Below are 24,225 nucleotides of genomic sequence, written 5' to 3' on the forward strand. Positions count from 1 at the left end.
CAATTTTAAAGCTTCTCTATATGCAGGAACCTATTTAATTTTCACAACTGTTTGTTGTAGGCATAAGTGCTGATATTCCATTTTACAAATAAGAAATTTTATAACTCTATCTCAGAAAGGTGAAGAGTAAACCAAGTTCAGATCATCTAATAATGGCATGGAAGGGAGCAGAATATGTATGATGCAATTTCTGATTTTTGTTTAGTTTTTACCATACCTGGCTGCTGCTACTCATCAATGAGGCAGGTGCTCATATAAGATGTGCTGGTATTGAAGCCTTCCTAAGAGAGTTTAATAAAGCCTTTGTGGCAAAGGGCGGGGGCTGGGGGGAGAGAGGGAGGGAGAGAGAGAGAGAGAGAAGGCAACAGTTTAATAATAGGAAAAAAAGATGACTTGTAAAGGTACTGGTGAATTTCCCATGAGTGGGAGAGAGTTGGAGAAATAATCACTGAGATTTTAAAGACCTCCCTCTAGGAATACTAGGATGGGGGAAAAAAAGCTGTAAACTGATTTTATTTTTCACTTCTTAGCTGTACCCTCTGCTTTGTTTCTAGCAGAGCTTTGCAGTGTCTGAGATGAATGACAAATTGTCATTTCTCCCAAAATTTTATTTCATATTTCTCCAAGCATATTTGCTGCCAGGTGTTCCAGGGAAGCCATGGGAAATACTCAGCTGCAATTAGTAGCCATCTTAAATTCAATTTTGCCAGAACATAGGTACACTAATAGAACTCAGAAGAACACTTTTATCTTTGCTCAATGTATCTTTCTGACAAAAGAACTTTTATTGTCCCAGAACTCAAATCTCTCAACCCAGTGGTCTTCTAAGACCAGCTTTCCTCCAAGCTTTCTGTCTTAGCATTATAGCTCTCATGAAAACTAGTGTATGTTGTGATATCTTGCCACCTGGAGTAGAGTTAATGACAGTAAATATGTGTATTACATTATTTGATTTTATTTGAATTCAACTCCTGTTTCTAGGTACTTGAGAAAACTACTTATATAACGGGTCCAAGGTAAGTCTTCTTAAGATCAATAGTTTTGCTTTTGTCCCCTGAAAACCATAAAAGAGTTTCAAACAAATGAAAGACCTGACTTGTTTGGGGGAAGGTATATGGCATCACAAAGACGTCCGTTCTCCCACAATTTGTTTTGTAAATTTAACATGGTTTCAATAAACTTACTCGTGAGATATTTTATTCCTGGAGCTAGAGAAGTCAGTTATGAAGTCCACATGGAAAACTATGTAAGGAAGGGACTGTAGGAAAGGACTCAAAAGAGAAGGACATGAGGTGGGGGAAGAGCCTTACCAAATATTAAAAGGTACTATGAACGCTACATAACTAAAAGTGTGTGGTTTGGGGGTATGAATGGACAGAAAGACCAACAGAATGCATTAGAATATTTAGAAGAGATTTGATTATATTTAGAAATTAATACTTGATATATAGAAAGACAGATTTAAAAAAAAATAGTATTGGGACAACTGGATCACCATTTGAAAAAATGAAAACTAGGTTTCTACGTCACATTAGGTGTACAAAGGCAAATATCAAGTGGATCAAATAAGTGTAAAAAACATAAAATCATTGATGTTTTAGAAAATATTACTGGTGAATTATTTTATAATGTGGTATTGAAAAAAAAACTTCCTACCTCTTTTTCAAATTTTGAAACAATAAAATCAATGATGAATTCATTTAAAAAAACTTTTTCATGTGTTAAGAAGAAAAGCAGAAGAAAAATCAACACAAAAATAAACAATAATATTTGCAACTTATATTACAAGCAAAATGCTAATATTCCAAACATACAAAGAGTTCCTAAAAATGCAAAAGAAAAATTCTAACAAAGAGAAGGGAATGAGTGGAAAGTGATCAGAGATTTAACAAATAAAAGAAATATGACTCAACTATACATAAAATACTCATCCTGATCCTTAAAAAGAAAATGCAAATTAATCTTGAGACAGTATTTCCCAATTACTCTATTGGTAAACATCAAAAAAACTGACAAAACACTCTACTGACAAGGCTGTGCGGAAACAATAAGTCAGGCATTCCAAGTGCGAATGCAAAAATGAGTCCACCCCTAGGGAGAGGAATTTGGCATTATCTGGTTAAATTATATCTCATTTGTCTCAGGAATCCTGCTTCAAGAAACTATCTCAAAGAAACAAAAAAATATCGGATGACTTACACAAAGTTATGTATTATAGCACTTTACCAGCAAAGAGACCAGAGGCAATCTAAAAATGCTTTAATAGAGAATTATTGTTTCAGCCCACAATGAAGTAGTATGTAGTTGCAAAAGCAAAGAGTTAGAATTCTATTCATTGGTATGAGGTGAGTTAGAGTTTTACACTTTGATATGGTGCTGTCTCTAGTATACATCATTAAGTGAAAACAGGAAACTGCAAAAAGCATAAATAGTGCGCTCCCTTTTGTGAAAGCAGATGAGTGTATGCTTACATTTGCAGAAAGAAAAAATATGTTACCCAAATTCATTTTTTTTTTCTTTTTACAGCCACACCTGTAACATATGGAAGTTCCCAGGCTAGGGGTCACCGCGAAGTAATTATCTGGAATTGGATGAAAAGTTACCTGGACAGCAACACCAGATATGAGCCACATCTGTGGCCTATGTCACAGTTTGCGACAATGCCGGATCCTTAACCCACTGAGCAAGGCCAGGGATGGAACTCATATCCTCCTGGACACCATGTCAGGTTCGCAACCCACTGAGCCACAAGAGGAACTCCTGTTACCCAAATTCAGTTGTTAATGCCATTCTGGAAGATAAATATAGTGCAATCCCCCCTCCAAAAATAAAAATAAAAATTACTCCATCAGCCAAAAGGGATTGATCTCCTCATCAGGCTCTCCATCCTCTTGGCATCTGGACCCTAATATGGCATCTCAGGCCAACTCCATAAGAAATTCTTTGGGGAACGTGGTCAACCCCAGAGGAGAGCAGACAGATCACCTTGAAAACAGTAAACAGCACCATGATGCTGCTGTGCCCCAGTGCCATACATTAGAGGAGGAGCTGGAAAATTCTAGGGAGGGCATTCCAAAGTGCAAGGCCTCTTGAGATGTGAAACCAAGGCCTACAGGAGTACTGTGTAAGGGCCTGGGACAGAAGCCAGAATTCTAGAGACTTTTTCCCTTGGAATCTGTAAATCTTTACAAAATTGAAAGACAAAAAGTAAATTTTAAAGAAAGTCACTAAAAAGTTCAAATTTGAGCCTAAAGTTCAAAATACGTGGAAAAAATGAACTTTACTATATATTAGGTTGGTAAGATAACCATACAAGGAATTAAAATATTTCAACTGATCTTACAACACGTTATTTTGTGATACCTGCTAAAGAGAAAAACCTGCAAAGCAATCTTAGACTTCGTTCAGCAGTCTCAATGTTAGTAATAATATTGGCACTATTATTTTGAAACCATGACATTTACAGTCAGCTCTGCTATAACATGGCATATATTAAAGTCACCATGCTTTGCCAAATCCTGCAGTGCAAGTACATGGCTTACAGGAAAAAATGGACTTTGGAACAAAACGCTAAAATACTTTACAAATAATGCATTTTTTAAAACTATAGAGACCTACTAAAAAGAGTAGGATAGTTTTACAAAAGTTTAATGATTAGGAGGTAAATACTACGATATACACGACACTTTATAAGACTTAAAGCTTGCCTGGGGAAGTGGGCACTGAAAATGTTGCAGGTTGTGTTATTGTGAAGGAGTGGAAGGATAGTTATCTGGAATTGGATGAAAAGTTATTGCTCTAGTTGGTTTAGTTTAAAACATGGACATCAAGTATCTGGTAAATGTTTAAGGTGTGTGTAGGGGAGTTTCTTGTATTTCCATGTAGTTTAGCTCAGCTGAGGGCAGTTGTCTGTATTCACAGGGCGTTTCTGGCAGAAGAAATCATGCATAAGCAATAAGAAATTTGCATTTAAACTCAAATTGTTTCCTAATATGTAAATCACATTGGAGCAAATTCACATTTTGCAAAGTAAGTGTGATGGCAGGACTGACTATATATAAGATACCATAAATAATTATGTTAATGTCGTTAGGAACCAAGAACTCATCAAAAAGAATAAAATAACATAAAGAAGTTCATAAAATCTTGCAATAATAAATATAAAAAGTAAATATTAGTGTTAATTTGTAGTTATTTCAAAAAATACAAACTTCTTAGCTTGTTCACTTAAAACTGCCAGAACTAATGACAACTCAGTGGCCCTGATCACCCCCAGTGCCCATATGTTGATACCTAAACATAGTTTCCCAACACAAAAATTCATGGATCTTTAGAGAAAGGACTTATTACAGTCTGGGAAAGAGAACAGTAAAGATGAAACTGAAATATCTTAAAAAAAAAAAAAAAAAAAGACTAATGGCATCATGTCTGAAGGATGCAGGATCTAGCTTGAAGGGACTTTTAACTGGCCCAAAAGGGTAGCTAGAGCATCCAAGTAAAATTATGACTGCAACTGATTAACACATTGTTAAATATATAAAATCCATGAGCTTGTTATAAAATTGAAATAGAGGGAGGAGAAATAAGAATTAAACTCATCAGTCATTATTGGATGTTGATAGGGCACCAACCTATTAATGTGAAATTTGATAATTAAAGAGAAAGAATGAAGCATTTATTTTCACTTTTAGGGTTATACGTATACCCATAGTGTGTGTGTCTGTGTGTGTATGGAGAGAGAGAGAGAAATCTTAATACAGAAGAAATTTCAGCTAATAAATGTAGAAGGAGTGATAGAATTAGCAAAACCACAACTGTACAACCTCAAATAAATCTCTAAGAAATGATTAATTAGCGGATGATAAAAAGATTACGCTAAAATTCCAGGGGGAATGTCACAGTAAAGAGATCAGACTGTGACCACTTTAACTCTTTTACCCAGTTTTAGAATCATTTTAAGCTGAAAAAAAAAAAACCACATAATTTGCCTCCCAATGTGATGAAATATTATATATATAGCAGCACCCATGAATTGTTCTTGCATAAAAAAACTCAACCTTAATTTGGCAAACCTTTAGATCTAGCGCTTGGTCTATGGGAAACAGAGGAGATAGAGGAAGACGTTAAATGCGATCACATGAAAGCCATCAGTCAAATCTGGACTATGACAAGGTTTAAAGAATACTGACTTATCCTTTAACAGGACAGTTGCATGGAAAAGGAGAGGCTGCTCTAGATTAAGTATATTTGAAAGAGATTAAAGAGACTACACAACAAATTTAGTGTCTGTTCCTTGTTTAGTTCCTTATTGAAAGAAAACAAAAGTGAAAACAATTTTTAGACAGCTGGGGAAATTTGAATATAAACTGTGCATTGAATATTAGGAAATCATTTTAATTATTTCAGGTACTGATAATGGCTTTGAAGCTGTGAAAGAAAATTTCTTTTTGTGTTTAGGCACAGAGTGAAATATTTGTGTGAATTTGGTTGTCTTGTATCTGAAAATGTTTTAAAACATGCTAGAAAAAATTCCACCACCACCCCCCAAAAAAATTCAACCTAAGAGTGATGAATAAACATTATGACAAAATGGAAACAATTGTGATGCAAAGTGACAGGTTCATGTAAGTTTGTTTTATACTCTCGACTTTGTGAAGGTTTGGAAAATTTCAAAATAAAAGATTTAAAAATAATCATTAAAATAGCAGATTATCATTTGGCTACTAGGTCTAGTCAATGGCCAAAAAAAAAAAAAAAAAAAAAAAAAAAAGAGTCCTTTAAATTAGGAACCTTTTGCTTTGCAAAATTTTCTCAATTCCATGCTGTTTAAATCATCTTTATTCAGTATCTTTACAAGAAACATCAAAAGAAATTTTAAGCAGTATCTCTTTTCAGCTGAGGCTACAGTCCATTAATGGGTTTGGAAACCAATTTGACCAACATTCTTGAAAATTAAGTAGAAAAGAGGCAAAACATAAACCAATCACACTTCTTCCCACCTCCTCTCCCAAACAAATTATTAAAATGAAAAGAAAAAGAAAGAAAATATTCCAGTCCATCATAGAAGATAATGAAAAAAACATTACATAGAAAACTACATCTGTGATATATGATGTAAATTTTATGGATAAAAATATCAAAGGCCATCACAATAAATGTGCTTAAAAATGACGACCAAGCCTCACCGCCGCACAGCCAGTGACTTCTGTCCATCTCGTTCTTTTTACCTGGTTCTGTCACAGGGCCTAGAGTACCTGAATCTTTCTTAGACACCAGTGACTTCTTACTTAGGACGCTGCCCTGCTCAAAATTTCTTTCCCTGACCAGCCTCCAGAAAACATTCCCAACCAGACCTGCTAATATTCTTTATCACACTAAACCTCCTTTAGTACTTTTTGTCCTTTTTCAAAGTGTGAAATAGAACACAGTTAATGAATCATGGGTAAAATATAACATAGGATATAATGCATAAGAACAAAGCAAAGGATATAGAATCACCCGAGGAAATTTATTTTCATATAACCTTCATTACATCTGACTTCTGCATTTTCTTTTTGCTGTTGTCGTCACTCTCTTTCCTCAGTCCTTACTGTGAAGTCCATGAAAGCAGTACTTTTACTGCTTCCATCATTGCCATGCAATGCCCAATACAGAGATTGGAATTAGTTGGGCACTCAGAAACTTTTTTTTTTTTGTAGAATAAATCAATAAATATACATGTTGTTATTTCTCAAATACCATGCTATTTTGTTAGGAATTGAAATAATATGGATTATCATAGTAGCTTTTATCTAACACTCCAATTTCCAATGTGGGGGTCTTTATTAGTCAGGGCTCAACCAAAAGAGCAGAATCAGGAGATTACATAGAGGGATAGATAGATAGGAAGAGAGATATATAGAGATTTATTATAAGAAATTGGCTTATGCCATAGTGGGGTGCTGGCTAAACAAGTCCACAATTTGTAGAGCAAGCAGACAGGAAGATCATGGCCAGGTTAGAACACATAGGCATGAGCTGAAGCTGTTTGTCCACAGGCGGTCAGGAAAGGAAGATGCCAAGAGGGGAGAGCAGTTACAGTCAGTTGCTATTTGAAGTCTCATTCACCAGGAAAAGCCCAGTCCCTTTCAGGGACTTGCTTCATTAGGTCAAACCCACAAAACATGATCATTTTAGACTTTAGCTACATCTACAGAATCCCTTTCCAGCAATCATGTGATTAGTACTTGACCGAGCAACTGGGACTGGGTGTGCAAAAGATGCAAAACATCCATTCCATCCTGTAATTTAACTAACCTGGCAGAAGTCAAGGCATCACAAACCATCACAGGGTCCGAGAGTTCTTGTAAGTGAAATCATAGGCAATAACTATTTTACATCAATATGACATCATCTCATTGGGAGGCTTCTTTGTGAGAGCTGAGTCTAGCCTGGCGATTTTTGCCCAGACTATGGAAGAATCTCTCAGCCTAACTTTCTATGAAGTAACCACAAAGATGCTTTGCTACTTTGACCTGATTATCACAGAGCGGAGGTGAATGAAGAGCTAATTTTCAGGTCTCAATTTCTATTTCCAGGCATTGAAAGTACAGGGTTCAAAGAGAGATCACTGGCCATTCTAATTTAGATGGATACTTTTATTGATAACCTGAACACATCAAAATCCTTCACAGAATCAAGGTTTTTCACAGTGTGGTGACAAAATCCCTTGAATGTGACACTAGTGGAACACATTTTTATAAAAGGTCCATCTCATGAAGTTTTTATTCTTGATCCTTCTTATGGAATTGCTATCACTAATATCAATTGGACTCTGACGGAACATTTAAACATTAAGTACATACTTCTCATGTTAAGGCTCCATAATGTCTTGGTTGCTGAATTATATACTATATTTGCACTGATTTTCTGAAAACTGAGCAATGCTGGCCTATCCAGGATACCTCTCAGGCAGTTGGTCAATTAAAGAGAAACCCGATGATTGCATGTAATGAGGGTCCCCTTTACAATCTGATGGCTTAAAGAAGTTAGAACGAATGAAATTACCTTTCTTGCTCAGTAACTTAGACCATTCTCTTTCCTCAGTGACACAAATCAGGAGCAATTTGGTCATAAGAATTACTCAAGGGAGAGAAAAGTTGAAAATCAGCGAGTCTGTAAAACTAGTCAGATTTTGTGGCTCCTCTACAGGGTAGAAAGAAGCAAGGAAGACTCTACAGCATGGTTATTTAGAGTATGACTTTCAGAGGAATTCTTTTATTAGCAAACTCCTATTCACCCAGCTTTCAGCCTGAAATGTCATTATTTTCAAAGGAGAACATAGAATTGCATGCTTATTCTTTATCAGCAGTGATCTTGAGGGCGACTATGCATTCTATTACATAGCCAAGGATCCATGCTTGAAAGGCACTTAGAATGCTTAGAGTCAATTGGATTACAAGCTTTCAAGCACATATATTTTCTTCACAGAAAGGCGATTTTTTTTCTTTTTACACTGCTTGGGAAATAGAAGTTGGGTTTTCAGATTCATAATGCGAAGTTTAAAAGTTTAGTTAGTAGTTTTTTTATTTTTACTACTGAATGAGAATAAAGTAAAACATGTCAAGAGTATTAGAAATGATTGATTTTGAAATCTGAGCAAGGAAAGATCAAGCATAGATATTTTCTTTTCTTTTTAACATTGGTTTAATTGCAAGGAACCATAAGTTTATTTGCACATAAAGATGTATTAAATGGCTACTGGCTTAACTAAAATATCCACTCCTTTAAAAAGTCCTATTTACTTGAGAAATAGCAGAAGTATATAAACATAAAAATAGTGAAAGAAAATAATGCACCGATGTTGAAAACACTGAAAATAACTGCTCTGATGCATAACATACTGCCTTTTCCTATCAGTAGCTCTTTAATGTTTTAAGTTTATGCTTATAATAATTAAAGATAATATTGAAAACTGTGATTATCATTATCACTAAGCTTTTGGATTCTATTTAATTAAAGCAATTTTACAATTTTTCTTGAGAAAAAAACCCAGCAGAAGTGCAGAAGATAGTCTGCATAATAGTTTCCTAATAAATGAATTTTCCTTAAGTATCTTCCATGAATGTCTTTTCATCTCCTCCTCCCCCATGCATCTTTTTTTTTCCCCCCCTGGCAAATTAGGCTTAAGGATCTAGGAAATCTTTAAAATCATCAATATTGATAACAGTGAAGCATATTTTCAATTCTTTCTTAGACCAATCATTTTCTTCCTTGCTAGTTGTATATTCCTTGTTTCATTTGAGTAGTTCAAGTGTGGATTAAGATTTTGTATTTCACAGAGGTCTCTGATTGCCTTTTCAAATCATTTTTGCTTACAACTTTAGATAATTGAGTCATTTTTTTTTTTAAAGCAAGCATTGGACTAGTAGTATAAAGATATCCATTTTAGTGCATTTTATTTTGTTTCTTTGAAGAGTTCCTGCAAATGTAAATGACTCCGGTAAGAAATGGTAACAAAATCAGAGAGTTTGTTTATCAAGAAAAAGTCCACCAGTTTGCCTGAAGAGTCTTCACAGGGTGGCAGTGAGTACCTGGTAAATTTTCCACAGTCCAGCGTCTGGCACTCCCACCCTGCAGTCTTGAAAACTTGGCCTGTTCTTTCCCAATGGTGGATTTAGCTGTAGGTACAGATTCACATTAACCATCTCCAAGGACTGATACACAATGTTGAACAACTCTGTAAACCAGAATCCTGTGAGACTATACACTGGATATATTTTCTTCCTCAAGGCAGATCCACAGGACAGGTTATAAGACAGGTTATAAAAACAAGTTTGCTATTGACTATGGATTAATAGATTAAGCCTCTGTTATGACTGAAATTTCTGCATCAGGCAAAAATTACCAGAACTTTCACAGTCAGTTAACCACAACTGCTTATATGGTGGTCACACTGGGAATTTCCTTGCCTAGAGAGAGGGGAGTCGATTTCCAACGAGGCTCTCACCTTTTTTAGCTGGATGGGCACTGCCAGACTTGCCTCCGAGATGTTTATTCTAGGGATTGACAATGATCAGTAGCCATCCTCATTGACAACCGCCTTTAAATTTTTGTCTATTTAGTCAGATTATTATAAGGTATGGCTGGTTTAGAAACCACACCATCTCTGGAAGATAACTTGCCCATCTGCTCTGCTCCATTTGTGTATGCCTTTTAAATTCTGCCACAAAAATTTTGCAAAAATAAAGATAACTTTTCCACGAATACAGGAGGCTCACCCCTTTCATTGTATACTCGATTTCCTGGCCATGTTTCTGCTTTGAATTACTGAAATATAGGGGTGGAGACTGGAGGGTATTAGGATTTGTGCTTTCCTTTATTCATTTTCTTTAGTTATTACATTAATTTTTTCCATGCTTTTTCTCTGTTGGTGGTCAACAGTTTGGGTGAGTGCCTTGAAAGTTTCTACTATTTTTGGCTGACTACTTGTGTCTCAGAAACTCATATAAACTTAAAAAGCTTCAAAACATATAGAAAATATCAGAAAGATCTGCTGTCTTAGAACTTCCAAGACTATTGTAAAGATTATTTCTGATGATATATTTTTCTAACTCCTCACTAAGAAAATGAATTTATCAAAATAACAGTTTCCTTTTTTAAGTATATTCAAACACATTAGATATCTTTATTATGAAAGTACATCAGTTTAAAAATATTATGTTACTCTTTTATATAAGAATTATATCTTTTTATTCAAATTCTGTACATATTTAAAGTGATTCTGACCCTGAGTGTGAATTTGTGAGATAATTTAAACAAAGTATCTTCATCTGAATTGTGGGCACAGTGATGAATAATGACTTAGGTAGTTAGTGTATAAATGTGGGCTCTGATGTAGTCTTTGACTGATGGGGAAGGAATGAGAGGAATGGCAATTCCCAGTCTAGGGGAAAGAAGAACAAAGTAGCCCTAAAACTTAGGGGGCATATTCATCGTTAAAACCCTATTGGGTAAGGCCGGTTATAGCTGACTGGACAAGGCCTGTGGGAAAAAACCATGTCTAGATCCCACGTTGGTACCCCCATCCTTAAGAAATAAAAACCTCCACAGAAAAATAGGAAGGGGGACCCTTCCTCCCCCTCCCAGTGTCTGTGCTGGAGCTATTTGCTTTCCTGAAATAAAGACTTCTACTTGCTTGCTGCCTATGTGTTCACAAAGTTCATTCTTTGGCTGCATGAATAAGAACCTGGATTCCAGTAACATCCTTCTGGTAACATTTTGGTTAGTGATAACTTCTAGGTAGACTCTAATAGCCATCTGAATAGCAATGAGTGATGTTCTTCACAATAGATGGAAATAGGCCAGAAACGTTATACATAGTGAGGTATAGAAGTTATTTTCATTCATTTATTCAATATACATTGAGTGCATCCTCTGTACCAGGTACCAGGTGCTAGATTCTAGAACTACCTGCTAGTGTAATTGAAGAGGACCCTATGGGGCCTTCCTAGGGCAAGCTCTCCCCTCATCTCCTCTGTTTTAGTTTCTCTGAGGTACCTAGATAATAGTATCTGATGCATGTTTTCTGAGTGGTTTTACAGATGTGAAAACCCTTCCACCAACTAGAAAATGCTAACTACTTAATAACCATAAGCACAAAGCCCCCAGGCCTCCTGCAGCCTAAGGACTGATCAGTTAACCCCTGTGACATGGCCCTATTACATCAATATCAATGGATCAGAGAATTGTACAGGAGCTGATCACATACCTTGTGACCCAGCTCCCTCAGCCGCCCTTTAAAAATGCTTTTCTGAAACCCTTCAGGGAATTTGGGTTTTGGGGGGCATAATTCACCCGTCTCCTTACTCGGTCCTGCAATAAATCTTTCTCTGCCCTAAACGCCAACATTTCCGTATTATTTGGCATGACTGTGCATCGGGCATTTGAACTTGCATTTGGTAACACTGAATGTGACTATCCAGAACCTGAACAGTGCAACCAAGAAAATAAATTTTTAATCTTAGTTCATAACAATGTTAATTGACCTTACTTTAATGACAATGTTTTAGATATACTAGTTTACATAAAATATATTATTAAATCCATTTTATCCAATTATTTTTACATTTTTCATGTGGCTACTAGGATACTGAAAACCAATGAGTCATTATATTCCCACAGAATAGTGCTATTCTGCAGCTTTTGTGGTGAATAAAATAGATATGATCCTCATTATCATGAAACTTCAGTTTATGTTTTATTATAAACATTAGGTATGGAAGATTCCTTTTGATTACTAACTTTAGCAAAGAAAATTGCATTAAAAATGAGTAGCTGATGAGCTGAGTTAAGCCGAGTTAAAAGTAAATAATGAGGGAGTTCCCATTCTGGAACAGTGGGAACAAATCCAACTAGGAACCATGAGGCTGCAGGTTCAATCCCTGGCCTTGCTCAGTGGGTTAAGTATCTGGAGTTGCCATGAGCTGTGGTGTAGGTTGCAGATGCGGCTCAGATCCCGAGTTGCTGTGGCTGTGGCTCAGGCCAGCAGCTATAGCTCTGATTTGACCCCTAGCCTGGAAACCTCCATATGCCATGGGTATGGCCCTAAAAAAAAAGTAAACAATGAATGTCTGAACACTTCTGTGCAAAAAAACAAAACAAAACAAAACAAACAAACAAACAAACAAACAAACAAAAAACCCCCCAAAACACCTGTAAGAACCTAAAGGATCTTAAATGTGTAGATGAATCAGGTTTTACTTTTTTATGTGATTCTACTGTAACCCGTTTTATGATGGCATATTAGCCATTTTTTTGGTTGTGGACAGAAAGCCCATAAATTTACAGAAGAGTTAAAAGTATTACTTCTTCTATCTTCAGAAGAAGATAGGCTTTGAGTGATTATTCAACTTTTTAAAATTTATACAAAAATGATGAATTGAGCAAGGATGCAAACTCACATTTCTCATTTCAAACTTCAAATATCTTTCTTCTACCAAGGATAAGATCCCTTAAAGCTGAAGAAGAGGCCTCTGCCATACTATTTTCAGAAAAATAATAGTCTACTTACAGCTCAGGTCCAGGACACTCATACAATGTAGGAAATGATTTTGTCTTTTCCCAGGAAAGGAATTCACCTTCCTCCATTCTGGGATTTTAGCCACAGTCAATCTTCTCCTAACAGGAGTTTCCTCATTTTCCTTTCTCTTGTTCAAAGGCCCCTGCTACAAGCTGCCTTAAGGACAATAATAGGTACTCTTAGGTTTGGACATCTGACACTGTCACTAGAAAAAAGCTTCTAAACCAAGGAAGCGAGGCACAATGTTCAGGATGCTTCTAGTGCAGATTCAGAGGCCCTCAGGAAAGCAGATTTCTTCAATACAAGTCAGCCAAACAAATTCAGTTACCTGATACTAAAACAAGTGATGGGTGAAGATGGTTAAAAAAAAAGGCACAAACTTCCAATTATAAGATAAACATGCACTTAAAAAAATAAAGAAAAACGTGATTTAATAATGACATATGCTACATAATTTTTCAAGGAATTTCTAGAAAAACATTTTCTAATACTAATGTACAATTTCTAATATATAATCAATCCTCAATTTAAAAGCCTGTACTTGTATAAACCAAAACTAAATCCCTCGGAATTCAGAAAAAATATTTTAGGAAAGCTCTTAATATAAACTAAAAGCTAAAAGTCATCAGAAACAAAATAATGTTCTGGAAAAGAAAATAATGCTATATACTTATTTGTCTTACAATCTCTTTATAACAATATTTAATTATTATGAAAATTTCCCATAAAAGGAAACTTTTTTTTTCATGGCTATATTGTTATTTCTGTAGATCCACAAGAAGCTATCCTATTTTTACCCAGGACATAATTTGAATAAATCAGTGTTGTAAATTAAGCCATGCCACACATTTCATTTATTCATTTAATTATAACAAGTCATTTATTTAATTGTAACAGGTCCTTTATTAAGGAACAGGGCCTATTCTTCCCACATGGTCAAATAGAGCGAAATAGCAAATTAATGATACAAAGTGGTAAAATCAATTAACGAAGTTATATGTACATTAAGGAAGGAGACTTGAACACAAGTCACAACTAGCTAAGCGAGACGAAGCTAAACCTCTTCCACCTTCAGATACACTAACAATAAATACGATAAATACGGACACCCTGCCTCATTTCCTCAGCAAAGCAAATGAACCAGGGAACATTTCCTGTAATTGGCTAATTCCCTAACAAAAACATTATTCCCAATTTTGTGGTATTAATGTTGGATTTTATGGCGCACTTTTGTAAGCCCATTTTCTTTGTTAAATGCTTTTGTGTCTAGGCTTCTTTTTATACCAGGTAACTGGGCAAAAAGCAAGGCTGATCAAAGTCCATCAGTTGGGACAAATCAAGAAAACAAACTTCTGCTCTGTTTTGGGTTTGTGGATCACTGGAGGAAAACGAGAAACTTTCATAACTCTGTTAGAAAGAAGATAAGTATATAACCTATGACAAAAATAAGGGAAAGGACTCGTTTTTACCTTCCTAAAGAAAGCCTTTTCCATCCAGCATAGGAAACTCTTAACATCGTAATTAAATTCAGGCAGGAAGATCCAGTTGCATTTTTAAATTGTATCAATCTTTCACTAATGAAAAAACTACTTCTCATTGGACTTAACACGAGAATATTATAAATAACCATCCCAAACAGCCACAAGATGTGACTGGGTCCAACATTATCACTATCATGTACACAAATCTTTCCTATTTTTTAATTTTTGGGGGGGCCAGGCCCCTGGCATGTAAAAGTTTCTGGGCCAGGGATTAAATTCACACCATAGCAGTGACCTAAGCTGCTGCAGTGACAATGCCAAGTCTTTAAGCCAATGTGCCACAAGGAAACTCCATGGAGCACAAATCTTAATGTCTTTCCAGTCTATTGTATCACTCAAACCCTTTTATTAAATGCAGAGAATTGCAACTAATTCAATAAAATCCTTTTCATGTAGAAGATACAAATTAAAGATACCATGTCTTTCAGGTAATTCTGTGATAATATACAGCAAATACAGAAATATATCAAATTTTGTCTGTTCTTTCATTTGGAAAAAAGCTTATTTTATTTTTTGGTAAATGCAATGTAAGGCATCTTGGATGACCACTTCCATATAGTTCCACAAGGTGAAAATTTTTTATTGTTTTACCCTGTTAGAAGTGTTATTACTATAAGCCAATAAAAATTACAAAAAAAAAAAAAAAAGTATATGAGCTCTTGTGTAGCCAAACCTTATTTGTGACCTTGGATGAGTTACCTAGCATCTCTGAACCTGTTTCTTCCTCTGTAAAATGAGGTTATTAATAATTTCTTCAATCATTCATTATAAAATCATTTGATTATCAAAAAAAAAGTGCTATTGCCAAGTTTCTTACCTAGTTAAGAGCCTTTGTTATTACTAGCAGGAAGAGATGGGTGTTTTTCGTTTTTATGGGTTTTTTTGTTTTGTTTTGTTTGCTTTTTAGGGCTTCATCTGCAGCATACAGAAGTTCTCAGGCTAGGGGTCAAATTGGAGCTACGGCTTCCAGCCTACATTACAGTCACAGCAATGTGGGATCCAAGCCGCGTCTGCGACCTACACCCCAACTTACGGCAAAGCCGGATCCCAGACCCACTGAGCAAGGCCAGGGCTCGAACCCACATCCTCATGGATACTAGTCGGATTCGTTTCTGCTGTGTCACAATGGTAACTCCAAGAGATGGTGATTTTTCTGCCTAATTGTGGATATTTGTGGTGAGTGAGAAAAGGTATGACAAGGACATCAAATCCCTGTGTTGCTTTTTCACAATGTCAGTAGCAATGCAATGTCCTTTCTTTTCAATGATAGAGATGTTTTTCTTTTTCTATTCTCATACTAATCAAATTTAAAAATACATATATGTTGGGAAAAGAATCTGAAAAAGAAAGGATATAAGTACAACAGATTCACTTTGATGTACAACTAAAACTAACACATTTTAAATCAACCATACTCCAATAACATTTTAAAAAATAATAATAAAAATAAATAAATAATAAATTAAAATATACACATGTGAATCAATAAAAAGCCTCAAGTTGTTCCTGTTGTGGCTCAGTGGGTTAAGGATCCGGCATGGTCTCTGTGGCGGCTTGGATGTGATCCAACCTGAGAACTTCCATAGGTACTGCCCAAAAAGAAAAAAAAAAAATCTTCAAGTGAATGTTACATTTCTGAAAGGTTTCAACTGAGACCAGGGGAGACTACAGGACAGTGGGACCAGAGTGCCTAAGGAGCAGAAAACAAAAAAGGAGAATTTCCAGAAATTTACATTTGTAAACAACCATGATTCAAAGACTCAAATAAAAATAATGATCAATAAACTTTCTAATTTTAAAAATTCAAATTGTTCTCAAATGTATTCCAGTTCAATGCTATTACTGCTAAATATCCACTTAAAAATCCACATTAACTTGAAAAACTAATTAAGCATGGTAATAGTGTTTATATATTTTTGAGGCAATGTTCCTCTTCACTCTGGTACTCTATATAAATTCTCTCCCAAACATCCCAAAACATTCTTAGAGTGGCTACTACCCGCCAGTCACTGTTTCGGATGCTCCGAGAGAAGCAGAAACAAGAGAGGACGTCTGTGTTCTCTTGGGACTTGCCTTCCAGTGAAGGAATGAATCAATAGTTAAGACGGCTTTCGTTATTGGTAAGTCTTACACAAAACAGCAAAGGACCGCAAACTGAGTGGCTTAACAACAGAAATGTATTGTCAGCAATCTGGAGGCTGGAAGTCCCAGATCAAGGTGTTGGGAGCTCTGATCCCACCTGAGGGCTGTGAGGATGAATCTGTTCCATGATTCTTCCCTGGCTTTTTGTGGTTTGCTGGCAATCTTTGGGTCAGATAGCAGGGAATTCCCTTCGTGGCTCAGTGGTTAAGGAACCCGACTAGGATCCATGAGGATGAGGGTTCGATCCCTAGCTTCGCTCAGTGGGTTAAAGATCTATCTGGCTGTAGCTCTGATTCAACCCCTAGCCTGGGAACTTCGATGTGCCAAGGGAACGGCCCTAAGAAGAAAAAGAAAAAAAAAAAAAAGTCAGGTAGTGGTACACAACAAGTTTTATTTATGTCCTCAGAGAGAGCAGGCCACCATGGATAGGGACTAGTGCTGGCTGCAACTGGGTCTCTCCTTATATTCCTATATCGTGGACCTGTTTGGGGACCCCTATTCTCTTGCCCCATGCCCACTAAATTTCCTGTCCCAACCCTCTGCACCGTGCATGAGTTAGGGGGCCCATTTGGGTTCTCTGATTGGTTTGGGACAAAGGATGCCTTATTTGCAGGGATAAAGGTTATAAAGAGATGCTCCAAAGATCACGCCTCTGGTTTCTGCATGTGTCTTGTTTGATCGCAGGCTTCCTGCTTTGGTAAGGATAAATGGTCTGTTTTGAATTACCTGGGTCAGAGTTCCTATCCTTTCCTATCCTATCCTACCTAACAAATCCACAGATGTAGAACCCATGGATATGGAGGTCCAACTGTACATTCAAAGAGTTTAGAGGTTACAGTCTTCATGGATTTTTTTTAAAACCCAGAAACCAAAGCTCATCCTTCTAGGCCCAAGCTAAACCTTACCTCTTTTCCATGCTTCCCTCTATGGCCCCATGTCAGCTCTTGCTTCCTTCAATGTTTATTTTTTTATTTTTTTTAAATTTTTGTCTTTTTAGGGCTGCACCCGTGGCATATGGAAGTTCCCAAGCTAGGGGTCAAATTGGAGCTTCAGCTGCTGGCCTACATCATAGCTAATGGCAATGCCAGATCCCTAACCCACTGAGGAAGGACAGGGATCGAGCCCACATCCTCATGGATACTAGTCGGGTTTGTTACCACTGAGCCACAACAGGAACTCCGCTTTCTTCATTGTTTAAACCTGAATTATTATTACTACTTTTTGGTGTTCCCGTGACACTTGGAAGTTCCCAGGCCGGGACTGAACCTGTGCCACAGCTATAACCAGAGCCATGGCCGGGACAATGCTGGATCCTTAACCTGCTGAACCATGTAGGAACTCCTAAACCTGAATTTTAACACTTTTCATATTTTCTTGTAACTATTTATTATTTCATGTTCCAGAGAGTCTGTTAGCTCCTTTAGTTCAGGAACCTGTTGCTTTATTTATTTTTCATCTTTTTATAGCCAGCATGTTGCACAATCCTTGAAAACAGGGAGAAACCAGAGTCATTTGGTTGCAATACATTCCTTAGGACTATTCTCTAAAAGAAATTTCCCATCAACCAAAAAAGTTAAAGATACTCAAAAGAGTGACATTTAAATAAACTTAAAATGACTTCAGCATATCCACTATAGACATTTATAGATGAATTGTTCTTATTTCAAAAAAGACTTTTTTTTGTTGTTGTATCTGGCCTTTGTCATTAGCACAAACTGGAAACTGAATTTTTCTGCAGCAAGTGCCTCTCTGATTTTATGCTTCTTGGAATAAGTTTCAGTAGAGAATTTCCTTCCCTTTATCTTCCAATAGAGAGGGGATACAGTATTCACTATTAAATTATTCATTAATGACTTTTTCAGATCTTCTGTGTATTATGCACGTTAAATTTCAAGTTTGTGGTTGTAAAGTTGTACCTATAAAATTTGTAAATTGCACTGCATACACTAGGAGGAAAATGGTAGAATTGTGTTTTAAGATTCCTTGTGTTGCTATGTTGCTCTTTGGGGTATGCTGACATGCATCAGGGCGACTCTCTGGTGACAGATAATTTCAGTGGTAGCATTTTGCCTGTGAATCACATGGGCTTTGCCTGCCTTGCAGTTTGTGTATCCCAGTATTTCATAACTCTTTCTATATCCAAGAGTTGTATTTAATGTGAAATACAGTGGCTTGTTAGTGATGACTTAAATGAAGATGAAGATTAATTCATCCCAAATTCATTGAGTTTTTATGTTGTACTAAGCACAAGAAAGGCAGGAATGAACACCATGGTGGCCAGATCATTCAGCTTTGCCCAGGACAGTCTTAGTTTTAGCACTGAAAGTCCTGTACCCTGGGGAGACCCTTGGTACCAGTCAAACTTATCATCCTATATCTGACAGATGTATTTAATTATTTAATTATAAAGATTAAATTTTAATCCTCTTTTGCATCTTTTCTTTTTTTTCAAAACAGCCTTTAGAAGATAATCAAATAAAATATTTCTAAATGTAAAAGACGAAAATGAGGGTGAGGGCTATTTGGATGAAGTTTGTTGGGAGAAATGAATGCTGTGATGTCTCAGACCTTTCCTTGAAAAGAGTGGCAAGTCTGTCACTGTGTGTTAGCAGGCAGTTGACTCACTGGGCCTTGAGTAGGAACAAAAGCAAAACTACTTTCAAGGCAAAGGGGTAAAAAATACAGGGCAGTCCTGGGGACGCTGTAATAGTGGATTTAGAACACCTCTACCCCAATTTTGGGAAGAAGATCAACTCTTCTTTCAAGAGGACATTATAAATTTAAATCCCTGTTTGGTCTCCGCATCTCTCTGACCTTCACCAAGGTTTTGTTTTTCTTTCTAAAACTTGTTTTCTGAACTGTAAAGAGTGAGGAGGGAGGTGCACACAGTATGTAATGATTTATTGTGCGGTTTAAACATTTCCTAGAACATCCAAATCTAGACAAAAGCAGGTATTCAATAAATGCTTAAATGTTACCATGGAGCTCAACCTGAGTGCTACCTTCTCTTTGTGGCCTTTCCTAAAACCATTGTAAATTCCCTTCATTTCCCTCTCCCCTGTCCACGAGCTATTCATGCCAGTTCAGTACTTTATTGTACTGACTCATGTATTGCACTTATTTACCTTTATTTCTACTGCTTCCGAAATATGCAAGAGTCTTGCAAATACTGACCAATGATTTCATATTTCTGATGCTTAGCACAGTGTCAGGCGTGTAGGAGAGATTCAACACATTTTTGGCAACCTCTAATGGGTGAAGAAGTGGTGAGAATGCTGATGGCAGACAGGGTCACCCAAGAAGTGAGGAACTGAATATTTAAGAAGATAACTTTAAATAGAGTAATTAATCCCTTTTTAACCAAATTGGCTTAGCTTTTTTTTTCTTTTTTTTGCTTTTTAGGGCCACACCTGTAGCATATGGAAGTTCTTGGGCTAGGTGTTGAATCGGAGCTACAGCTGCTGGCCTATACCACAGCCACAGCAAAGCAGAATCTGAGCTGCATCTGCGACCTACATCACAGCTCACGGCAATGCCAGATCCTTAACCTACTGAACGAGACCAAGGATTGAACCCACAACCTCAAAGTTCCTAGTTGAATTCATTTCCGCTGCGCTGCAATGGGAACTCCAAAATTTGCTTTTCGTTGTGCAAGGTGCCCATCAATTCATGCTGTTTCCACTTCAGTGCCCACCCACTGGCTACAAGACAAAGTCTTGGGTGTCTCTTCTGAGGTCTTGTAAGTGGGAATTTTTTTCTGGTTATCTTTTGGTACTGTGGGTAAATAAAAATGTCTTTTTTTCCTCTGTGATTTCTAGATTTCAACTTAAATGATTCTATAGCTTCACAGTATGGGTAACTCAAGAGAAATTAGTGAGGATTTTTATCTCTGTTCTTAATCCAGAAATGACAATTTTATGCCATACTACGATTTCACACAAAACATTCCTCTTGAACTTGCATGTCTATAAATCCCAATTTTCTTAATTATTTCTGAAGTATTGAAGGTTAAAGGAGAGTTCTAAGATTCTAACAAAAAAACTGAAAGTCAGGGAAACCTTGGGTTAGGAGTGGGGCTTATCCCAGTGATTACTAAACACAAGCTTATAAATCATTAGAGACTGCTGCTCTGAGTTTTCTTCTTTGATGATAAATAGATGTGCTATTCATCTTGCTATAGCTACTCTAACATTTGGATTAGTTCCCACAAATCTTTTGGGCCACAGGGACATGAAACAGAAGCAAGATTTTAGTCCATCATCCATAATTAATTAGCTGTCTTTTGGAGGAAGTTCTTTCAACTCTCTGGGATTCTCTTTGTTCCTCTGAAAAGCAGGGCTAGAATAAACCCTTAAAATGAGATAATGGATGTAACAGCCTAAATCGCCTTGGCAAGGATAATGTGTTATATAAATATGATGTCTTTAGAACAATAGTTATGTCACTTTCCATCTTAAAATCAATTCCATACTTTTACCCAGTGATCTACACACATGCAAACATACATACATATATTATTTTGACTGATTCAATTTGATGCTTTTTATACTGAATATAATAATTGGTTAATTCCCTTTTTTAGATCGTATGTTTAAAAAAACAAACTTTTTTCTTTTTCCCTGTGTATGATTTAGACTATACTCTCTAGGGAAACAGATGAATAGTTTAACTGCACACATTCAAGGTAATGGTTTTCAGGTTGAGGCATGAAGTTCATTTAATAACCTACGTATAGATTTTAAACTGGTATTTGTTATTTAATAAAAATTGTAATAGGACATTACATGATGGTGTGACTTTAAGAAACTATGAAATTTATGATTAGTATGAATTTTAATTTTTATACCAATAACTGATGTTTATAACAGCATTTTAAATTATTTTATTTGTTCATATCTCTGTTATAACCAGGAGAAGATGCCTTATCTCAAGACTTGCTTGTTTAAGGATTTCCCTAGTGGCTCAGCAGGTTAAGGGTTGGGTGTTGTCACTGCTGGAGCTCTGGTCGCTGCTCTGACGCGGGTTCAATCCGTGCCCCAGGGAGCTTTCACATGCCCCAGGCGCAAAGAAAAGCCTTGTCAGTTTAAGAAAATACTTGGCCTAGAACAAGGGTCCTGAAATACTTTCCCCATCTCTGAAGTGGAGTGTTCTAGTACATTCTCAGCTTTCCCCACTACCCCTGAACGTAAAGATTTCTTATAGCCTATTGGGGACTATACGACTAGAGAGTGCCTACCATGGAACTGTGCTGCCGGAGGCCAGCTCCGGCGTCCAGGGAGTGTACACTTTCCCGAAGAAGATGGACGGACGTCGGCTTTTGCATTGGAGACAGCCTCTTTGTCCTGTCTTTCAGGGAGCTGGACTGCTCAAACTTTATTGGCAACAGTGGTTGATTATACAGACAGTTTTTTGCTACAGATTACATCACAGTGTTAAAAGTACTGTTAACTATTACATGGTATAGCAACTATACATCAGGTTCTAAGATCTCTATCTTAACTAAACTTAGTGAGTACTTAGAAGAGGCCATAGACACAAGAATTTGGCATTCACAAACCTTGTTTGTAGACTGGTGCTTATCTTCAAAGCGTTATGGCAGGGAGACAGTGTAGGCAAATATAAACCAACTTAACTAAACTAGCGTTCACTAAAAAGCTTTTAAAATCAAAGACAAAACTCACAGCTAGGTTTTTTGGATAATATATGTCTAACTTTTATGAACCTCATTAAGATCCTAACTCTAAAGTTTACTATATAACTAGTTAATAGATGAACACTATGTTTTAACTAAGTTGGATTTAAATAGGGGAAAGTCCTTCAGGATGAAATTCTTATTATATTATTGTTGTAACTTTGTTAAATCACAAATCACCACAGGAAAATAAGAATGGAAAATAAGAATAATAAGTAAATAATCAGGAAAGACTGAGGAAAACTGAATGACAAATAAAACAACAGGAAAGACTAGGTCACCCGAAAAACAATCCATGTTCTCCAGTGTAAACATGGAAATTGCTTTCCCAGGAAAGCCCCACTTCTTCCCCATCAACATCAAAGTGAGAGCTCTGTAACCTGAGGCCTGCCCTCGGCTTGTACCGTGCAGGCAGGCAGGCTTTCATCCTGACCAGAGGCCCACCTTGGCATGCACCATTCAGGTGAGCTTTCTTCCTGACCAGAAGCCCACCTTCAGCTTGTACCGTTCAGGTGAGCTCCTTTCCTTGGTTAGGAACTTGCCTTCAGGTTTTCTTTGCCATCAGGCAAGGTCCTTGTTTTGAGTCCCTGCATTTTCTCGGCTCCCCACAGAACCGGGGGAAGGTTCAGGGCGAATCAGTTGGGTATATCCTTTAGTTGCTTTAAAGATAGGACAAACTGTGTGAATTGAACGGCTTTTTGTAAGAACCAGGCTGTATAATAGGAGGCTCATGTTTCTTGCCCAGGACAAATACATGACAATGTGAAAATAATCATTTTAATATTTTTCTATGAAGGGAGAGAGAGAAGATATTTTCAGAGAATAAGCTTACGGAGTTCTCTTGCGGCCAACGGGTTACGGATCCAGCATTGTCACTGCAGCAGCTTGGATTGCTACTGGGGTATAGGTTCAGTCCCTGGCCTCAGAACTTCTGCACGTCACAAGCGTGGCCAAGACAGAGCGAGAGTGAGAGCAAGCTTACTAAAGAGATTTAATTTTTTATATGAAAGGAAGTCGTAAGTAAAGATTTAAGTCAAGGATTAATTGTCACCTGAGAGGTCCTATACAACCTAATATTTAGGGTCATGATTTTTAAGCAAGAAAATAGAACAAAATCAAATCAATTTATATTCAGGTTTTAACTATTTGTGTCTAGATAGCATAATTTCAGATTTTTATATCCTTGTATTTGAAGGATGATGGGAGAATAAATTATTTGATATTGCACAGCAGACAATTCTGCAGGTAGTTTACCACTTCAACATTTGCTCTGGGGTAAGCAGAATTAAAAATATTTCTTATAGACATATGGAGAGTAGGTGTGAAGCAATTCTCACTTTATTAACACATTTCTTGATAGATTCTCAGATTGGTCAAGAAATGGTAACAATTTTCAGAGAACTGAGAATTGTGTAATGTGGAGGTGATGTATGTTCTAGAGATGGTTCAGGAAAAGTCCAAGAGTTATATGAGCTTCTCTTTAAACAACCTGAATTACTATCAAACGAGATTGAAGAGAATGACTGGAAGTAGATAGTTTTAGGTCAAATTATGTTCATTAAAAAAAAAAAGACTCACGTCATGAATTAATGCAAATATTAAGAGGCTGAATGGAGTGAATGAATTTTTCAAAAACAGAATTTGGTGAAAATGTCTATCTCTGGTATGACAAGCATCGTTACAATAACATAGTGAAATGCAGTGTCTTATTCAGGAAAAGAGATTGTTTTGGCCACTGCTTCTCGTTCTGTCCTCTCTGCTGTGCATGTGAGACTGTGGCTTAAAAAGAC

The sequence above is a fragment of the Sus scrofa genome, chromosome 8 (assembly GCF_054392235.1).
Source record: "Sus scrofa isolate SSC_HxYL_T2T_F1_AM1 chromosome 8, Sscrofa_HxYL_maternal_Yorkshire_Landrace_v2.0, whole genome shotgun sequence".
NCBI lineage: Eukaryota > Metazoa > Chordata > Mammalia > Artiodactyla > Suidae > Sus > Sus scrofa.